The sequence below is a fragment of the Lontra canadensis genome, unplaced genomic scaffold (genome assembly GCF_010015895.1).
Source record: "Lontra canadensis isolate GAN:19392208 unplaced genomic scaffold, GSC_riverotter_1.0 scaffold14, whole genome shotgun sequence".
NCBI lineage: Eukaryota > Metazoa > Chordata > Mammalia > Carnivora > Mustelidae > Lontra > Lontra canadensis.
Window position 1 is genome coordinate 5,212,529 of NW_022631008.1, and position 15,509 is coordinate 5,228,037.

A 15,509-nucleotide genomic window follows, 5' to 3' on the forward strand; every position below is an offset into this window, starting at 1 on the left:
GGGAAAGGCAAAAGTACAGTGACAGTAAAAAGATTCGCGGTTGCCATGGTTAGGAGGAAGGTGGAATAAATGGGCAGAACAGAGAGAGGATTTTTAGGTGAAACTGAAAAAACTATTTCAGTGAAACTATTCTACACGGTATTATAATGATGAATACATGTCACTATACATTTATCCAAAGCCACAGAATATAAAACACCAAGAGTAAACCCCAACATAAACTACTGACTTTGGGTGATTATGATGTGTCAATGTAGGTTCACCAATTGTAACAAATGTACCTCTGCTGGGGGATGTTGATAATAAGGGAGATTACGCATGTGTGGAGGTGGGGGCTGTATGGGAGCCTTATGGACTTTTTGTTCAATTTTGCTGTAAACTTTACACTAAAAAGTAAAGCTTGTTAATTTTTTAAAAGGTAAAAATAAAAACACAGAAAAAGTTCTAGAATATACACATTTCTGCTAAGAAAGTTTATCTCTAAATGGTGGAATTGTGGGTGCCTTAATTCCCTTTCTTTTTTTACTTGACAATACCCCCCAACACACACACACACACACAAATTAAGTTTTGGCTTTTTAATTTGTTCCCCGAATACTGTATTTTTTTTTTAATTTCATCCTTTAAATAACTTCTCTTTATACTGACTATCTAGACTGGGGTTTACCTTATGCCTCACCACCACTTCTGACTGGAACATAGAAAAAGTACGATGATGCTTTATCTTCTCCCTATAATCAAAGCCAGCATCATTCATCCTGAGGAATAAATGACCCAAATGGACTCTACATATTTCTATCGTATTATAAGCAAAATCTTTAAAATAGAGAAATTTTAATGTTACCCACATAAGTTATTTTCTTTTCTTTAATTGAGGTAAAATACTAGGTATTTTACTAAACCTAGGTATTCTACTAAACTAAACTAAAATACTAGGTAAAATACTAAACCATAGAATACCAAAAACTAAAAAACTAGGTATTTTACTAAACTAAACTTGAATACTAGGTAAAATACTAAACCAGAGAAATAAATATTTTGAAAAATGGATTGTAGAACCCTGTTGGACAAAACACTCAGCTGCATCCTTGAGATCAAGATGAAAGACATTGGATGACATAACTAGATGGCTCAAAGAGAAGACTATTTAATGGATAAGAGTCTGGGCAGAGTTTCAGATTGTCTGGGTTAAAAATCTTAGCTCCATAGTTCTTTTGAAGGTGACCCTAAGAGGTGACTTTGAGTTTAAGCTTCATTTTTTTTCAATTATAAGAATGAAATAATAATGTAGTACCATTTTTATAGGGTATTATATTAAATAATGTATGCAATGCAATTTGAAGCACCTTGCACTCAAGAAGCAATTAGTTATCGTTTGAATGTAAAGTCTTATTGTGAAACTACTGAAGTCACAAGACTTGTGTCCTAGAACTATGTTCTTTTCTATGACTTTCTATCATTTTTCCAGAGAAGGGTTAAAGACAAAGATGGCATAATAATGGTCACTAAATGTATTTTGAACACAATTTAGAATACATTTAATCCAATAACAGTCTGAATAAGTATTCAAGTTTTTTCAAAATACTTAGATGATATCTAGAAGCACAAAAATAGGGGCTCCAGGGTGGCTCAGTCAGTTAAGCAGCTAGCTCTTGATTTCAGCTCAGGTCATGATCTCAGGGTACTAGTATTGAGCCCTACTAAGTAGGGCTCTGAGCTCAGCAGGGAATCTGCTGGAGATTCTCTCTCTCCCTTTCCATCGGCCCCTAACCCCCTTAATAAATAAAATAAAATCGTTTTAAAAATAGAAGCATAAGAATAAAATGTAAACAAAGGTAACTGTAAAATCCCAAGCTTTTATTCAACAAAATCCAACACAAATTCAGACGAGAAGAAAATTTCCTTAATTCAAATAGACTTTAGGAGTTTTAGTTCCTTAGAGTTCCACATGAAACACAGTCTTAGCCTTGTTACTCTTAACTACTTTTTAGGTTTTAGAGATAACTATTAGACTAACTATTAGAGCAGAAGAAGGTGGCCAAATTGATAAAGTAATCTGACAAGGATTTTTTTATTTAAAAAAAAATGAGGGAATAGAAAATGTTTGGCTTCAAAAAGGAACTACTTGTGAAGGCATTCAATTCAATTCACCATTATGAAATATTTTAAAAGAAGAGGATGTGGATATTTTCTGTTAATTTAGAAGGTAAAAGTAGAACCAATGTATGGAATTCAAAGAAAGCAAATATCGTATAAATATAAAATTCAATTTAAGAAAGTAGTATGGTCTGCCTATGGGTCAGTCAGATGTGGGAGTCATGGACTAGCCATAAATGAACAGTATACTCATTGCAGAGTAGAGGGCTTTGTAGAAAAGAATCCTGACGTGACATAGAAATTTGGACAAGATGATATCTAGCTGTCCTTACACTTCCAAACTCTAGGGTTCTAAGATTCAGTTATTTATTCACTACTGAACTTGTCTGTTGAGAACGGGTTTTCCAAAATATGATACTAAAAGAAATATTTTAGGAGCAGAAGAGATTGTCTAAAATTAGCTGAAATTTCAGAAACGCATTTTTAAAATTAGGTACAGATGAAAATATCTACAATTTTCTCCTATATAAAAAGAACAGAAAAACCTATCATTTTAGTTTTTTTAAAAAAAGATTGCTTTTAACATTATAGATTCTTTAGACTGTTGGTCAAATAGAAGAAATATCTGCTCAGAAGTTAGTCTACCGCATTAGCAGGTATAATTCTATACACCCAGGCTTCTCCATCTAAAATGGACAAATCTCCTACAACGCCTTCTTCTGAATGACAAAGCATTTTGTTTATACCTTTTGCACAACTCAACCTCATTTGCTTATTATTGGATTTAACAAGCTCCTCAGACTTCTCCAACAGTACCACAACAGCACCCTGAAGCCCAAGTGTCTCTCACACTGTCATTGTAAGCACTGCAAAGACTGTCCATTGCAGTTACAGTCAAATGCAACTCCCTTTGCAAGACTTAGGAGACTCCACATAATTGTGCTCCTGCAAACCTCTTCCAGTGTTGTTCACATGGCTCCTCCTCATGCTCCCACCCGCCACACTGGCTCCATTCTTTTTCTTCCATATCCTTTGCCATTCCCAATGCCTAGACTCCACTTCCCCACTTTCTTTAGTTTTCAACTTCAAAGCCACTTTGGAGTCGTCTTTTCTAAAAGAAGCACCAAAAACTAGCCTGGAGGTGGGTATTAAGGAGGGCACATACTTCATGGAGCACTGGTTGTGGTGCATAAACAATGAATCTTGGAACACTGAAAAGAAATAAAATAAAATAGAATGGAAAACAAACAAACAAAAAAACTAACCTTACCTTTACCTCTGACTTATTTTCTTAGCCCCTCGTTTGTTTCTTACCTTCATAAATCGTATCCCAATTGATAGGTCTTTCACCTATCAGTCTGCATGTGGTTTATCTATCTCCCCGCCCCCCTGCAATCTAAGCTCTAAATGAAAAAGAGCCTTGCCTTTCTTGCTTACCGGTGTATCCTTGAACTGAGACAGCACCCGGCACGTGGTAAGAGCTCAATAATTACTAGTTTGATAGTTGGAAGAAATATCCAGTCAAGTACTACAGATACCAATCCAGGGCATTTCCACAAGCTAACCCAGGTGCCCACCCTCTTTCAGCCAGATTATCACAACTTCCTCATAATGTCACTATTCTGCCTATTCTTTCCTCTGACTTCAATCCATTCTCTACACTACAGCCAGGGAATTTTTTTTAAATGCAAATTGGATCATTCGTATCTTCTGTTTAATACCCTTTGAGGATCTACAATTGCTAATAAGACAATAATGTTAATGTTACTTAAAATACAAATAATTTACTGAGCAATTACTGGGTGCCATGCACTTGTATTATTCATTTAATCCTCATGAAAACCTTTTAAGGTATATATTATTAGTCCTATTTTATAGATGAGGAAACTGAGGCACAGGAAATCTTAAAACCAAAACATGGCTCACAAACACCTCTAGTCCACACCCATATTCCTAATCTCATTCTATACAAGTATCAAACTAGACTGGCTTACTCCCTTACCTTCAAATGGGCCTTTCCCCCACCTAACTATACCCTGTGATCCTCCTCTGTAGATCTAAATGCTGTCCATCTTTTGGAATCCTGCTTCAGTCACTGCTCTAAGATTTTGTCCTACTCACCTTAATCCAAAACCTTCCACTAAACACCTATTAATCTCATTGTTGATAATAGCCACTTGATAAATGCACAGTCTCTTTTAATTATTTGTTTGGTTCCTTGAATTAGCTGCCTTTTTATGTGCATTGACTCATCTCCCAGCAATAATATAACCGCTTCAAGAGCAGGGATCACATTTCACTCTTCATTCTTCTCTTCCATAATCCCTAGCAATACTGTCTTGTAGGTATGTCTTATAGGTGCCTAATAGGTGTCCATTGTTTGACTTGTCAATTAGTTTTCTTCCCACTTTCCGTGATCATTGTCAGGAGAGAGTTAGGAAATATCTGGCATTGAGCTCCTAAATATTTAGCTATCCAGCATGAATCATGGTGTTTCCATCTCATACCTAGAGGAACTAGTATTCTACTAATTATAGAGTACAGCTGAGAAAATCTTTTTCACAACTTTTTTTTTTTAACTTGGAATTATCTCCGTACAAGTTCTGTCATCAGGGAAGGTAAAGAAACACTGAGCACAGCTTCCAAAAGCTACGTTTTCCTCATGTTTGACACATCATCACACACACGTCTGCTCTGCCTCTGATAGCATAGCTTTGCAGAGTCTGTTTCTATGGTAATTTTAAGCTTATATAACACCAGCTCTTCATAGTCTTTATGAACACTTCTTAAGTTTGTGAAAATTACATACACTTCAACTTCAAAATGACTCAACTCATTGTGTAGACATTAAGGCGATAATTATGAAATAAAACTATATAACAATATGAAAATACATTATAACATTAAGAGAGGAGAGGAGTATAAATTTGGATCTGTGCTGAGATTATAACCGTGGAACATGTGAGGAAAGTACTCTTGGTAGACTTCCTAACCGCCATCATCATTCCCAACAACACCATAGTTCCATGCAGATATCCCCCATCTTCTCAAGACCATGTGTTCTGGGAAATCTGGGCCCAGGCTATACCCAGTCCAGAGGATGGGTCACAATTAGGTGAAGCCAAAGATTCTTAGCCTGAGGAAGTTTTTGAGGCGCCAATACCTAGCTCCCTCCCTATCTTCCTCCTCCCCTTTTTGTATTCCCTCCCTTCCAATTTTGACAGCTCTGGAGTGGGGCCTGAGAATTTCATTTCTAACAAGTCCCCAGGTGATTGTAATGAAGCCACAATTGAGAATTCTCTGCTCTTGAGAATCAGCTCTTTTCTAGAAATTTGTTTTATATGTGATGCCCTGAATTGTGATAATTTTGGTAACAGCCTACAGATGGTAGCAACACACAAAGAGGGTGGAGCCAAGAGTCTCTCAGAGAAAGGTAGCGGTACCTGAAGTGACTCCTCCAGTCCACCCATATAGGCACTTTATATGTGCCTACTTTTTTAAGTCATTAGAGATGATGCGTTTGTTATTTGCTACTAAAAACATTCTACCTGATGTCTTTCTGAGGTAAAAACAGTTTTTTCAAATGATGAAAATATAACTATTTTTCTTTCCCAATATGCTTCTTATGCAATATATATCACAAAAAATAATTTGTTTGCTTAACAAACATTTTATATTCTCTAATGAAAAATGAAAGAGAAAGATGAGACTATTTTACATCTTCTATTACATAACAATTCTACCACTTTTTCTTATGGTATGTTTTTGTTTTCCAAAATATTTTCTATTGAAAACCTCATTCAGAGGCAGGATACCAAATTTGAAGACTTTCTTCTTAATTTTCAGGAAAGGACCATAGCAATGCCTCCAGATGGAATAGTTTTTCAGAAAGATATATTGGCCTGATATCAAGAAGTGCACAGCAACCTGCTACACTAAAAGACAGAAGACTGAGGACTTTCTATATTAGGACTGTTGCCTTGAACCTCCTCTTGTCTTCATTTTAACTCTGTTAAATGAGTTCCTTATGTGCTCCCTATCCATTTGCTAACGCAAATATCTAAATTTAGGTATAAGGGAATGAATGCCTAAAACCTACTTCTACCACCACATTCCTTATCACGGCATAAAGCACTGTTATAGAAAACCCTGTCTGTTGGTAACTAAACACCCATTCCTATTCTACCTGATGTGCCTTCCACTCTAGATGCTGGAAAAGCTAGATGTTCTCTTTGCCAATCATCACAGCTATAAATGGTCGTATGACACAGTTCTGGCTAATGTACATAAGCAAAAGTCTTCTATGGAACCTCTAGAAAAGTTTTACCTTCCTGATAAAAAGGATTCACAGTGTCTCAAAGAGAATAACTCATACATGAAAGGTAGAGAAATGGGGAGATGAAATTTCCATAATATTTTAAGCTATATAGAAGGAACAGTGCTGTTAGAAATAGTTTGACTAAATAATTCAGTAAAAACAGTATTAATGGACTCAATTACAAGTTGAAAGTAAAATATGGTAAGAAAATGTGCCATTGTCTAATTTCTGCCAGAAAGACTGGTGATATGTCAATTATTCAAAATCCAATTTTTTCATTTTTAAATGGACTCACCCAAAATTTTACTGGTCTCTATCTATGGCCCTTTAGGAGCAGGTAAAATCACTGGGATTGTTGGGATACATTTGCAGTCTGTTTTCTTTGGAAAGTTCACCAAGAAATTGTGCTTAAATCTACATATTTCATAGATGTTGACTGAATTAGTTTTTATGGTTGAATTAACTTTTTTCCAACACCCACCTCAAAAAATGTCTAGGCTAAAATTGTTGCATGTAGGTCCTTAGGAATAGAACTTCTTTGCTTGCATCATTAATTTTTCCCTGTGCTTGTGCAAAGCAAAACTACTATCTTATACATGTGAATTACCTGGGCTCACTTATCAAAGTGGGAATCCTCAATAAGATCTCAAAATTTGAAGAATGTCAATCCTACTTTCTAGCCCACCTGACCATAAAGGAGTAAGATTCTGAATTTAACCAACAATATGCATTGCCTGCAATCAGGGAATGTCTAAAGGAAACAAAACCTCATAGCTACTATTTCCCAGTTGCTATCAAGAGATTCCATTGAGAGACCCATCCAAACTTAATACCTTAGTACCCAAAGACACACATATGCACACTCTAGCATGAGCTCCAAAGCAAACATTAGGTTGTGAATCCCAGTTATCAGACTAAGCTAAAGGGCAGAGCAGTACTTGCAGATCAGCACCCAACAGATCAAGAACCCAGGGCAGCTAACCAGACAAAATTATTTACAGCTTATGCAAAAGAGAAAACCTTCACAGGAGTACTAGCATCAGTGTGATAATCGAAGCCATAAGTCTAAGCAGGAGATAAGAGTTAAAATATTTTCCCCAGTTAATAGTTGCCAGTCCATTTTAATAGCAAAAACCAGTCCCCATGGGTGGACGTGAGAGTAATCCCCTGAATAGGATGAAGCTAAAAGCCTGGGAAAAAAAAGATAGCAATAAATTCCAGTGAATAGACCACGAAGAACAAAAGCAAGATGGTTTAGTGAGCACAGACAAAACAAACGGAGTTTGTTTGTTTGTTTGTTTTGGTTTTGGTTTTGTGGGTTGTTGTGTTTTTTGTTTGTTTGTTTTTTGTTTTTTTGGTTTTTTTTGCTTTTGAAGGGTATTTATATTAAATTCTTATTTTCCTCAGAAGTTTTCTCCTGTATTTTTGTGCCAGTAAATGTAACCAGTCATGTAGAGTCTGAGCATTCTCCTTCCTGGAGAAATACTCACAAGATTATAATTGTCAACTGATCCTTTGGCATTCTTCCTACAGGTCCCCATCCCATGTGCTTCATGTCATTCTGCCTCCAAGAAGTACAAGGGCTGAGGACCAGGATCGACCAAGAAGTGGGCAGGTTGTATCTGTGACCAAAAGGTTGTGTCTATAGTTCCAGCCTTTGACAAGGGTCAGGAGAATTGGGGTTTTTCAGAGTGATAATCTCATCCCTACAGTATCTGAACAAAATAAGAAATAAACAGAGTATCAAATGAACATCAGAATTTTTTTTTTCTGGTAAAATTATTTTGAAGAGCATACCTTTGACCTACAGCCTAAATCAGCTTTCTCTTTCACCTAAAAATGAATCTAATCGCTCTAAGGTTGAGTGGCTGAGTAAAGGCAGCCAGCCCACCTTGCACAGGCTTCCCTTACAGAACAGGGAGAGAGTCTCTCCCTAAGAAAGGAGCAGTCAAAAAGGATGCAAAGGGAGACAGAAACTATTCCCTCACATTTCCTACAGGGTGAAAGTTCCCATTTTATAGGCCAAGAGGAACATGGGAAAAAAGGAGAAACTGGTCCCTCTCTTACATTTTCTGTTTGTTCGCTGGAGCCATCTGGCTTACCAGCCCAGTTGTGGCCAACCAGGGGTGTGGCAGATCCCTGAAGGAGGAGAAGAGTAGTTTCTCAAGGAAGCCTTGCCTCCTTCTTCCCCCTAGAATTGCTCCTTTGTTTATTCTTCTTGGAAAATGGTGGCATTTCCAGTTTGTGTCCCCAGAGAGCCCTTAAATGTTTTGAGACCTTTAAATTAACTCCATGACTATGTTTTACCTGAAGCTAGAAATTAACCCTCCATTCTATTTCCCATCTCAAATTATGCCCAGTCATACTGTCCAAATAGCACATGGAAGTTTTAAAAAACCTATATGACATGGAAAAAAAATCAACAGTATAAAATAGGCCTCGAATTCAAACAATATAAACCCTTCTATTACCAAATTTTTAGATGAAAATTAAAGACCAAAATTATAGACCCATGTGAGTTAAAGACCAAAGAAATAGAAGTTCCAAAGTCTTCTGTCCAAAATGTCTTATTCCGCTCACTTTCAGCCAAGAGTTTCTCTTAGTAAGGCTTGCATGGGTAGAAATGGAGTTCCTTTGACAGTGGAACCTGGGCTTTCTCTTAGAATGCATAGAGCTCCTACAACACTGTCTAGATTACTGTGAAGCAAAGACTGGAATAGGATGCGGGGGGAAGAGGTCATCAGAGTAAACATTAGAGGAGTGTTTCTAGGCTCAGAGGATATGATACATCTCTTCCAGTTATCCGAACTCCAGGACCTGTGAACCCAGCTGGGTCAGGAGAAATCTCACCTCAGTGGGTTGCTGATGGTCTCTGTGAGTATGACCCATGGCTGGTTGGAGAGTTGGTGGAATTCCACCAGTTCCTTCTCCTGTAGAGTGACACTTGAAATATTCTTGCTGCTTGAAAATTTAGAAAATTGCTCTTGGGTGACTGCCTCAGCCATCACGTCTTACTTGAGGCAGTCTTATTCACCATCTCATACATTTAAAAACTCTTAATTTCCATTTCCCTGTGAAGCCCTTCCTTCCTGGTACACAATGCTGCACTGAGCATGAGATCTGTCTAGAAATGGGCTCTAGAGACCCTGCCTCTCTGCCTTTAAAATCAGAGCACCCTGCACTGTAAGAGCCTTGCCTTCTCCATGGTCTTGTCTCCTGCTTCTGTCTCTGCATTTTCTCATCTGTGGCTCAAGTGCCTCAAGTGTCTCAAGACACTTTCCCTGAGTCACAGGGGCTGCCGCCAGCACCTCTGGCTCTTTCATGTCTGAGGCCTTCAAAACCTGCTTCTTGGAGCAGTTGTTCCCTCATCAGCACACCTGTCTCAGCAGGATGATCAGCCCTGGCAGTCTCCCACACTGAAGCTCCTCCTGATGCTCTTAAAGACTGTGCCTTTGAGGGTGACTATGAACCAGTAGGTTTCCTGGTATGGATTGCACAAAAATCTCAAAATCACAGCTCTTGAATTTTCCATGATTCCAGGACATCAATTCCACTGCATCTTTCTTGGTAGTTGTGGAAATTACATCTAGTGCTCAGGTCTCCTCTGATGTGCCCCTAGTCCTCTGAGGTCAGCTTAGCTTTTTTAACATTCTAACCTGATTCTGAAATTGGTCGCTTTCCTTTTCTGCTTGTAAGTCTACATTACTTGCTGGATTTCAGCAACTTATCTTTTTTTCTCCCTTTGTTTGGGGATCTAAACGTTTATTTTTCTTACACACATTTGAGGTTCTTTCTGTTAGTCCTGTCCCTGTCCTGCCCATAGTGGGAGAAATAAGGACATGGGATCTCAAATGCAAATGTAACAGGTTGTTAAATTTGGCTTTTCCTCATGCTGAGGAATTTTGGTGGAGACCTCAAAGGTCCATAAATACAATGTCTGTCAAAGACTCCTGGAAGAGGCACCCTATATTATCTCTGCTGAGCAAGCTAAGACGGTGGGAGCCCAGGTCTGCCAGCATTAATGTTCACCCACCTGAATCCTAATGGGGATGATATTGGAAATGCCAAGGAAGAAGACATGCTGGAGGGATGTCAGCAGACTGCACAGAACCTCACACTCCCATTGAGCATGCAAGAGAGATCTTTCCTGAGGCACCTGGGTGGCTCAGTCAGTTAAGCTTCTGCCTTCAGCTCAGGTCATGGTCCCAGAGTCCAGGGATGGACCCCCACGACAGACTCTGGCTCAGTGCAGAGCCTGCTTCTCCCTCTCCCTCTTGCTCTTCCTGCTGCTCTGCCTACTTGCTCTCACACACTCTCTCTCTCTGAAATAAATAAAATATTTATTTTATTTAAAAAGAGAGAGAGATCTTTCCCCATTATTTCAGGCCAAGTGAAAGTAGATTTTGAGAGCACTACAGGGAGAACTCGTCACATGTTCCCTGGCACTTAAGAAGATGGAGACAGACTCCAGTAGGAAACTGAGAGGTTGTAGCTAGAACCACCTCTTAGCACCAAGGGGAAAGAAACCTCCTATGGGAGTGATGCTCACTTCTGATGATAGGGAAAGGATGCCTAAGACTTTTCATGTCCAAAGGGTTCTTTAAAAAGTACCTCCCTCAGCCTAAAAGGGTGATGGATGCAACAGAGATCATTTGTTTGGGATGATCTATAAGAAATTCAGTGGTTGAGTTAGATATGATATATAAAATAAGCATCAACTATAGCAATGTCACTATAATTAATAGTCACTATTTAATTAATAGTCTCTATTACTAGTGACTATTAATAGTATTAATAGTCACTATTAATTATAGTTTGTGATTATATAATTATAGTTACTATATATATTATAAAGACTATATATAATTATATCTAATTATATAGACTATTAATTATATTGTGATAGTTTTGACTATCACACTCTAATTATATAGACTATTAATTATATTGTGATAGTTTTGACTATCACACTCAACTGGACATCTTATTTTCTAAAATGAGTCTGTTCTTTGTTTCAGAGTCCCCAAAATTCTAGAACTTGCCTTGGACTTTTTTTGTGTGTGGCTTTTTTTTTTTTTGTATTTTTTTTTTAATCTAGGAGCATGGAAGAATAGAATCAGAGACCAAGTTTTAAAGAGAACAATTAAAATCTTTTTTTTCTTTCCCCTAGGAAATAAATCACACACATACACACATTTGAGGAACCTAGGGCAAAAATACAATTAGAGGCCCCCCTATGACTACCTAAATACTTAAAACTATAAATTAAGTTAATAAGTTATTGAATGAAATGTTTCATCTTCCTATTTTAAAAATATAATTTCAGAATAATCAAGAAGATCAGGTTCCAATTAATAATTTTCAGACTCCTCAGAGTTCCATGGCAGAACAGGGCAACAGGGTCATGTGTGGGGGAGAGTTCCCATCCCTCAGTCTACAGTCTGGATTTCTCATTCTGACTCCTCTTTCCAGTGCAAGGAGATTCCTGTGCTTGCATATGAAAACCCAAAACCAAACCACCAATCTCTGCCCACTTACCACCACCAGCAAAACGTCACCATTGGCCATCCCATGTGGGTAGGAGTGCACACAGTGGGTGTGGCCTATTCCTGGAAAATCATCTTGGCAAAGAGGCATGAGCAGGGACTGGAAAGCGGGGTCCAAGCCACTTGGAAATGTATTCCAGGGTCCTAATACAGAGAAGGGGTCTGGAGGGGTGGGCGTCCAGTCTTGTTGCACTTACAGTGTCTCCACTCTATGGAGGTGCATACTACAGACAGCCCAGGACATGGGCCCTGGGCTAAGTTTAAAGGTGATGCCATGCACCCACTCTGGACACACACACACACACCCCACTGGAAAAAGAGCTAGCCAAGTGTCTCCAACACATCCAGAAGGAACAAAGTCATTAGAACCTTATAATCTTGTAACCTCACCTAGAATGTATAAGCCATTCCTCTTGTGAATTCCCTCTCCTCCTTTGGCTCAAACCCAAAATGTTCAGAAACCTCATCTTACAACTGAGGAAGGGAAGAATGGTGTGGAAAGAGAGGTCAATCACATGGCCTCCCCCATTACAGGCTACCAGCCTGAATCAGGCCCAACTGAAGGGAGAAGAAAAGATAGCAAGCAAATCAAGTTTGAAGTTTTGACTATCACACTCAATTGGACATCTTATTTTCTAAAACGAGTGTGTTCTTAGTTTCAGAGTCCCCAAAACTCTAGGACTTGCCTTGGGTTTGCTTTTGTTTGTTTGTTTGTTTGTTTTTTAATCTAGGAGCATGAAAGAATAGAATCAGAGAACAAATTTCAAAGGGAACAATTAAAATCTTTTTTTTTCTTGCCTCTAGCATCTGAGTGTCCTGTACCCAGCTCATTCAGTACACCAGTTACACATGTACAGCTCAAAGAGATAATAATGTGGTAGGAATAAAGAGGTTCAGTAAGAGTAGATAACTTGGTTCTAATTATCCAAAGATGAGGCAAGGCTATGGCACAGGTGCACAGCAGCTCAGTATCAAAAATGCTATATAATAAAAGATCCAGAGTACTTGCTCAGAGGTGAATCACTGCCTTATACATGATTATATAAATGTAACTCCACAGGTGTTAGTGCACTTTTCCTGCTGTTAATATAACCCAGAGGACCCTTCTTCAGAAGTTTCAGGACAATATCCTGTTTAGGACAAGAAGTAGGAAGCTGAAAACAGACCTCATGAGAAGACTCAGATATGCCTCAATAGTATTGTATGTTTTTTTCTGTCAAAAAATATCCACACTCTGCTGAGATCTTTGGAATTGTGTTTTTATCTTATATTTTTAGCATAGCAAGCAGGTTCCAAATTGATTTTGCAATGTGGCTTATTAAGTGGAGGAAATTTTTATGTGCAAAGTTTTTTTTTTTATGTGCAAAGCGATCTTTGATGTGTGCTTTAAATTATTTGTATAATTTTAGCAATCAATGTATCTAAAAATGAATGTAATCCAAATTACTGCTACTTGGCATTTGCTAGTAAACACTGTGCAAATTTATTTAAACCCTTCTGTTTGAATTATCACCCCTCCTAATATCAAGTAGAAGTGGCCAAAAAGAGCCTACTAACACTAGTGGGATTCTTTAGTGTTTGTAAACTTTTTGCTTGTAACTATCGGCTGAGTGGCAGAGGATGGTGCCCTTTTGTTAAGGCCATCTGGAGAGCACAATTTACACTGTTCAGCTATTGCACATTGCTGAACAACCTAGGGATGCCTGGGTGGCTCAGTTGGTTAAGCATCTGTCTTCAGCTCCGGTCATGATCCCAGGGTCCTAGGATAGAGTCCTGTAACAGGCTCCTTGCTCAGTCCTATATTGGGCTCCTTGCTTCTCCCTCTGTCTGCTGCTCCCCCTGCTTGTGCTTGCTTCTCTCTCTCTGGCAAATAAATAAAAAAATAAATAAATAAAATCTTTTTTTAAAAAATGAGAAGCCTACACTTCCAGTATTATATTACCTAAAGACAGTCTTTTTCTATTGTGGAAATTAGTCCTATACCTATGCTCTGGGTGGGCTGGCTTGTTTTTTAGCATAGGGAGAAGTATCTGTGCTTCTTTTCTGTACCACTGAACCATATTCCTAAGCTTTTGCCTTGCTCACCAGGAACTGATTTCAGGAACTGACATACACTAGAGGTGGTTTGATATAGAATATATTTTAGTTAAGATTGAGTCACATTTATTAATAATTTCAACACATGTGGTATCTACAGCTAACTAATTAATTCCAAACAGGGGGAGTAGAATCCTCAATACTGAATGAGCTTTATTATATACTCTAATTGAGTATATAATAATACCTACACATCTATTTGGACATAAATGGTTAGACTGGTGATTCAACTTGGGTTAATAATTGATGTAGGCATATTGGCCTTTGTGTACTTATTCATATAGATTGTTATTTATGGCATCACTGAACTACCCTGATGTAGCAGGAGACAAGAACATTAGAGGGGAGTGCCTTGAGGACCAGCACTATGCCACGTTGCATGTTCTCATTCTCATTTAGTTCCTATAGGAATATTAAATCTAAACTATGTTTTAAGCTACTCTAGGTCCTTCTTTAAACTTTAAGTTTCAAACAAACTTAATTCCTAGAAAGTATACTAAGCACAAGTATTTCTTGTGCTTGGAAGTACAAGGTTTCTTACTCCTTTTCAGCTTCTATAGTCATAAAAACTTCATTGACTTTACTCTCTACCATAGCCCAAGAATATAGTACATCTTTATAATATGGACAACAATTCACTAACACCCCACCTTACTCCTCTTTATCTGTTTATTGGCAAAATCTGCCAGTCTTTCATGGTTGGAATGAATCCTAGCCTTGGTTTCTAAAATCCAAGACTGTGATGAAGATATATAATATGCAGAGCTAATTTGTGGTAGGTGGGAGCTACAGATATGCCTGTGAACAAGCTACAACATTATAAAAAATTAGTCTATCCAGTTTCATCTTTGCTCCTAGATTTGGTTCAAAATAACATAAGGAACAGAACTGAAAGCATTTCATGCAAAGCATAGCTGCCTTCACTGTTACATTCCAGTGTTCTGTTGCTGTGGAAAACATAGTTAAGAGAGCAAAATTGTTTCATTATCCAGTTAGGGGATTGATCTCTAGAAGATATAAGCTGTGTCTAAAGCATCAAAGTGCCAGCTGAAGACCAAGATAAGGGACCATGAAGCAGAAGCGCAACTCAAGGATAGAGGAAGCCATGGAAAGAAAGTATGAGTAGATACAGGCAAGAGACCCATGAGCCAGGAAGTGAGAACAAAAAAGAAATTCTGAGCTGTCAGCTACCAAAGCAAGTCACCAGCTTAAAGAAGTGAATGCTAATGTTAGGAAAGGCAAACTGGGTTTCTGGGACTAAAGCAAGCCAATGCCTGGACTTCAGGAATTCAGAGAGGGTAGGGCAACCAGCATAATAGCTGATGGAAGGAATAAGCCAGATCCAAAGCCAGGAGAGAGCTTCCTCCTCATCTTTTACACTTTCCTACAGAATGTTGAGCAGAAAAGAGCTGAAAGGTGGATGGAGCAACTAGAGTATGGGGAGGAAAGCA